Below are 5,954 nucleotides of genomic sequence, written 5' to 3'. Positions count from 1 at the left end.
ATCCTGAGCAGGGGTGGACTGGGAAAAGAAATCAGCCTGGGATTTTACATAGAAACGTGCATACGGTCGCTATCCTTTTCTACATATTGCCGCCCCCTTTGGCATATCGCGGCGCTGTTTTGTGGCCCGTTCTGAAGTCCGATTTGGCGTCATTTCTGTAGTAATGTACAAGTGGCGTACTTCGTTTCAAAACACTTTAATTTTTGATGGGGGTGGGGAAGGGGCGCTAACACGGGAGGAGTCATGGCAGATTTTGAAAACAGTTTTTACAGATGAAAAACAATGTATTGCTATATTTTATCAATATATATATTTTATTCCAAACAATAGCTCTTTTGTTTGTACTATTGATAACGGCGGGTTCATGATAATACAATGGATTATCAATATTGCCTTTCAGTGCCCCCCCACAGTAAGGGCCCCTGATACTCAGGTCCACCATTACCCCTGGTCTGACACCCCTGACTGGAGTCCTTATCTCATGCAACAGCACTTTCTTTTATACAATTTTGATTTCATAAATTGCAAATTAGGGGTGCCCCGATCGATCGGCCACTGATCTAAATCTGACAATCTTCACCTTAATGGCAGGCATAAATACAGGGGTTAAATAGGGGCGAAATGGACAAATTAGAATGTGATTTGACCGCCCATCTTTTGCTTAGTATTACTTGTAGCCTGAACCATATTTGCTTTCACTGTCAATTTAAAGCCAATCATGTTTCAGCTTTGTAAGAGGGCATCCCAGTCATTGCCTGCCGGTAGTAGTGAAGAAAGCCCAGTGTAAAATGTGAGCGTCAATGAATGCGAGGCAGAGCATGCATGCACAAACTCAAATTCAAAATCTTCTCAGTTCATTTTAACTGTGCTTGCGAGGCAAGTACAGCCAACCAAACTTTCTATAATAAATGCGATATTCTTATATACTACAGAGCAGAGATATTGAATGAAAAGTAAATTTCTACAACGGCATTTGAATGACGCTGAATCCACGTCAAATTCAACAACAACAAAAATAATCTTTAAGAGTGCGTAAAATGCTCACAAATTCACAAAGAAAGAATTGGAGGCAAAAGGCTTTATTTATAAAAATGTCATGTAGTGCAGATATACATATGCAGATCACAGCCACTGAAAAAAAATAACAAAACAAACATTAAGCCAGCAATCACCATCAGAAACACGTGAATGCTGAAAATCTTGTGTAGCAACATATTCATTTCAATTAAACATCAGCTAAGTCTTATTAGTCAAAATATAAAAAGCACAAAAGCATTTCATTTTAAGCCAGTGATAATAAACTCACCTCAGCACAGGTTCTTTAATGCAGGGTCATTTCACTTCGCTAGAAAGGATCACCCTGAAGCTTTTGTGGGCTTTACATACTTTAACAAACAGGAACGTGTTATTAGTATGACTAAGCTTTGTATTTATGGACACAGAACATTATGGATTATACATATTGCTTAATGCACCATTAGTTGTCATTAGTTATTAATGTCCATAACATGGAACTTTTGAAAGGCATGAGAGTAAACACCTTTCAGCAGCCACATCATGTTTTAATGTATGCCTTAGTTGACACCACATTCATCGAATCAGTAATGAACAGGTAACACTTTAAGGCATGATTTAATTAAAATCAGACATGAACACTACAAATCCAGACTTAATAAAAAAAATACAAAAGATAAAACATCCAAAAGGGGCATACCAACGGTCACTGAACCCCATCCATGTTGCTGTAGCAGCCTTCTGTTGCAATGGTCGGTCACCTGAATGATAGAATAGGATTGTCAAAAAAAAAGCACGCAAGCAAAAGAATACATCATGCATAATGGTCGTTTTTATTTTATTTTTGTTCTTGACATAGCACAAGTAAAAAAGGACAAGCATGTCCTCATACAAATTTGGCTATTGCAAGATAATATTGTATGCCTTAGTAGACACCACATTCATCTAATACAAAACGAATGGGCAACACAAAGGCAAGACTCTGGGCACTGGGCATTAAAGGGATACTTCACCCAAAATTGAATAATCTCTTATAATTTACTCAATTTATGCCATACCAGATGTGTATGACTTTATTCTGCCAAACACAATTTTTTTAAGAACATTTCAGGTCTGTAGATTTATACAATTCAGGTCAATGGTGACCAAAACTTTGAAGGTCCAAAAAGCACAATGGCAGCAAAAAATGAATGATAAACAGATCAATATTTAAAGTTCCTTCTTACTATAAATCTCTACCTTTGACCAGTCCCAAACAGTAAGAGTCAATATGCATGAATTCAAATCACGTGGAAGTTTATAGTAAAAGGTCTTCAACAATTTGCCATTTCTCACCCACACTTTTCATATCACTTCTGAAGACATCTTATGGATTACTTTTATGCTGCCTTTGTGCTTTTTATAGCTTAAAAGTTCTGGTCACCATTCACATGCATTGTATGGACCTACAGAGCTGACATTCTTCTAAAAATCTTAATTTGTGTTCTGCAGACGTCATACACATCTGGGATAAAATGAAGGCGAGTAAATTATTTAAGAATTTAATTTTTTTGATAAATTCGTTTTAAGGTGAACATTTGTTTGAATGCATGGATTCAAGCTAAAAACCTTATTGAAATAAATCAAACAGAAAATGCACAAGACGCATGTGTGCATTCAAGGCGTACATTTTAACAGCTTGTTTGTACCGTCGAAAATAATTACTTCTAGCGCCATGCTCTACCAGTTCAACAATAGTTATAGTAAAAAAAGTTTGTAAATAACACTTATACTACGGAATAAAACCCATACAAATGTAATAATAGAATCTATTTTTATAATGCACAAAGACATACCTGCAGTTAAGCACACAATTTATGCTAATGGTCCTCGTGGTGTCAGCATGTTGTTATGTGTTACGTTTCCCACTGGTTTTGATAAACGCTGAGAACAAAAACTAGACAGGACAAATCATTAATTTACCATACAATAAATAGTAGATGGGTTACGTGATCATCAAAATCATACTTAAGTGACGTACATTTAATGCGCTTGTCAGATGCACGAGGTCTTTATAAACGAGCCAACAGATAAGATTTATTGTGCATCTCAGCTACATTCATGTAGCTAAAATAAACTGAAATTCGCTTGTTATAAATAGACTACTATAAATAAAAGTGTACAACGAAACACATCCATGCAATCAAACATTTAGTACACTTACCCATACACTACACCACCAAAAGTGTGCTCGAACAGATCAGTTTCCGCTCATCTCCACGTGTAAAAGAAAGGAAATAAAGCCCCAGTTTAGGAAACAATGAAAATGCCTGACTAAAAATCACAAGCAGCCATACTAGTCAAAAGTTTGGACACACCTACTCATTCTTTATTATTAAAATTTTCCTCATTTCAGAATAGAAAACCATCACCAAAACAATGAAATAACCAAACAAAGTATTGGACAAATGAAGTGACCAAAAAAGTTAAACAAAATCAATCATATGTTTTAGTTTCTTGAAAGTAGCCACCTTTTGCCTAGCATCAGCTCTGAACACTCGACGTTTCATCAATCGATTTTATTAAATATTAACAATCATAAACTGCACTTCACGAACCCATTTTAAAGGGCTAGTTCACCAAAAAATAAAAAGAATCTCTCATCATTTACTTAGCCTCGTGTCATCCCAGATGACTTTCTTTCTGAAGAACATTTTAGATCTGTTGGTTCACACAATGCAACTAAATGGTGACCAGAACTTTGAAGCTCCAAAAAGCACATAAAGGCAGCTTCAACGTAATCTATGTGACTCCAGTGTTTTAATCCATGTCTTCAGAACCGATATGATAAGCGTGGGTGAGAAACATCAATATTTAAGTCATTTGTACTATAAATTCACCTCCCTGCTCTGTAGATTGCAAATTGCCAAAAACAAAAGAAGAAGAATGTGGAAGTGAAAGTGGTTATGTAGTGTATAAAAAGGTGTTCAGCAGAAGAAAGAAAGTCATACACATCTGGGACGGCATGAGGATGAGTAAATGTAAATTTTTGGGTGAATCATTCCTTTAATATGCAACTGTATTGTAGGAGTTCCTGTTTATTATCTTTTTCATATTAATAATGTAGTTTTGTAATGAAATCCATAAGTGGACACAATTTACATTTGTTTTACAATTATTTAAGCACAAGCTTTTAAAACAATTTTTTTAAGTGAAAATAATTAAGTGAATGGGGACAATTTTTGGAGGGTTTAAAGGCAGAAATGTGAAGCTTATAATTTTAACAAAGCACTTACATTAATTATTCTGTTAAAAATAATTTATTGTTTGAGCTGTGAAGTTGTTTAAATTGTCATTTTTACAGTCATTTTAGGGTTTACAGTGTTATGTCGTCAAGGTAACAAAGTTGTAAAATTGGATATAACTTTACCCAGAAAGGGTTAGTAAGCGATTTTATCACACTAAAAATCATGTAAATACGCATATTGTTCATTTCTTGTGGCTATACTTCAGAAACAGTGAGAATTTTTATGTTTATGGATTGGTCCCATTCACTTCCATTGTAAGCGCCTCACAGTAACCTCGATTTTTGCTTTTTTTTAATCAAGAGGAGGGAAAAGTTAAAATTTTGTTTTAGTGGTTATCAATATTATGCCACAAATGCTGTCGATTGAGCTTCACTTGTATTCAGTCAAGTGTGTGCAAACATTTGACTGGTAGTGTATATTAAACTAATCATCTCATCATTATTAAAGAGTTCTCTGTTTTTGTAATAAATAACACAGTACAGCCATTGCCAAAAGTATTGGCAGTGACATACATTTAGTGTTTTGCAAATTTTTCTGCTTCATTTGTTGTGGTGTTGATTCACATTGTGTCTAGATTATTGTGTAGAGTGATCAGATGCATTTTAAATAATTGCAAAAAGCTTAATTGGCCAAATTTTTTTTACTTTAATCACAAAAACCCAAATTTCACTTTTTTTTGGTCCTGGCACAAAATGGCCAGCCAACATAATTTCACTAATCATATTAGCAGCATTTGGGAAAGTGTGAACAAGTACTAATCAGGTGAAATCACCCTATCATTCTGATTGGATTATAAGAGAAGACTGATTTCTATAAAAGGAGGGAAGATCACGTTCTTGTTCGCAATGGTTACCTCTAAAGAAAGCTATACAGCCATCATACCTTTGCACCTGAGACCCGTAGTGACAGATTAATTGACAGCTGCTGTCACACTCTAAAATGGAGAGTGACTGGAGTGACGCAAGTAACTTTGCCACGGAGCGGTCTTTTGAAGTCGAGGACCTTTCTCCCCCACCTTCACCTGAAGTGGAGGAGGGTGAATTGTCTGTGGACACAGGGCCGGAGCCATATCAATTCGAGCCGCTGGCTCAAACTGCAGTTTTAACTCCCTGTTGAGCATCCGAGTGCGCATTGACCTTCACTCGCGTGCAGGAAAAACAAACGAAACGCTGTTCAGTGATGTTTAACCTTTTAGCAGGATTTTTATTTAGCAAGCTTCACTTGAACATAACATCAGTTAGCTGTTCTCTCAACTTAGAAGAATGTGACGTAAAGCGTAACGTCATCATGTACAAAACCATATACCTCCAAATAAAACTATACAGGTAGTCAATACCGTAATACAATGTATAAGGGTGCAATACGTTTAACACTCCCGCATCGCGAACACGCGTTTGTCGGCACCAGAGGATTAACTTTAGCCTAACCATAAATTGTGATTCAAATATATATGATCACTCACCTCAAGACGCCGCTGAGGTGGTGGAGTCCATGCAGGAGGAGCAGCGTTTGGCACTGCGTCGCTTTTCAGCGCGAGCTGTTTGGAGAAGGCCATTTCCACCTCCATTGCGTTGGAGAAGCAATCCCGCGTAAAATGCAGTTTGCACACTCCTACAGCTCTAGGCGGGAACTCACGGTCTTCCAGAACAAGGA

At 36.6% G+C, this 5,954-nt stretch overlaps 1 long non-coding RNA gene and 2 other non-coding genes across 3 annotated transcripts; all 3 read right to left on the bottom strand.

The window, feature by feature from the left end:
• Positions 1–1,063: 1,063 nt before the first annotated feature.
• On the bottom strand, positions 1,064–5,173 carry LOC127645360 (uncharacterized). The gene is made up of 5 exons (XR_007970774.1): positions 3,218–5,173; positions 2,850–2,950; positions 1,715–1,775; positions 1,307–1,385; positions 1,064–1,131 (listed from the first exon to the last, which is right to left on the bottom strand). It is a non-coding gene; the product is annotated as an uncharacterized LOC127645360 (long non-coding RNA).
• LOC127645884 (small nucleolar RNA SNORA13) lies at positions 1,496–1,628 on the bottom strand. The gene has a single exon (XR_007970851.1). It is a non-coding gene; the product is annotated as a small nucleolar RNA SNORA13 (small nucleolar RNA).
• On the bottom strand, positions 1,857–1,991 carry LOC127645883 (small nucleolar RNA SNORA13). Its single transcript, XR_007970850.1, has one exon. It is a non-coding gene; the product is annotated as a small nucleolar RNA SNORA13 (small nucleolar RNA).
• Positions 5,174–5,954: the final 781 nt, after the last annotated feature.

This window comes from Xyrauchen texanus, chromosome 6 (assembly GCF_025860055.1).
Source record: "Xyrauchen texanus isolate HMW12.3.18 chromosome 6, RBS_HiC_50CHRs, whole genome shotgun sequence".
Taxonomy (NCBI): Eukaryota; Metazoa; Chordata; class Actinopteri; order Cypriniformes; family Catostomidae; genus Xyrauchen; species Xyrauchen texanus.
Note: the sequence above shows the minus strand (reverse complement) of the source record. Positions and strands in the feature narration are given on the sequence as shown.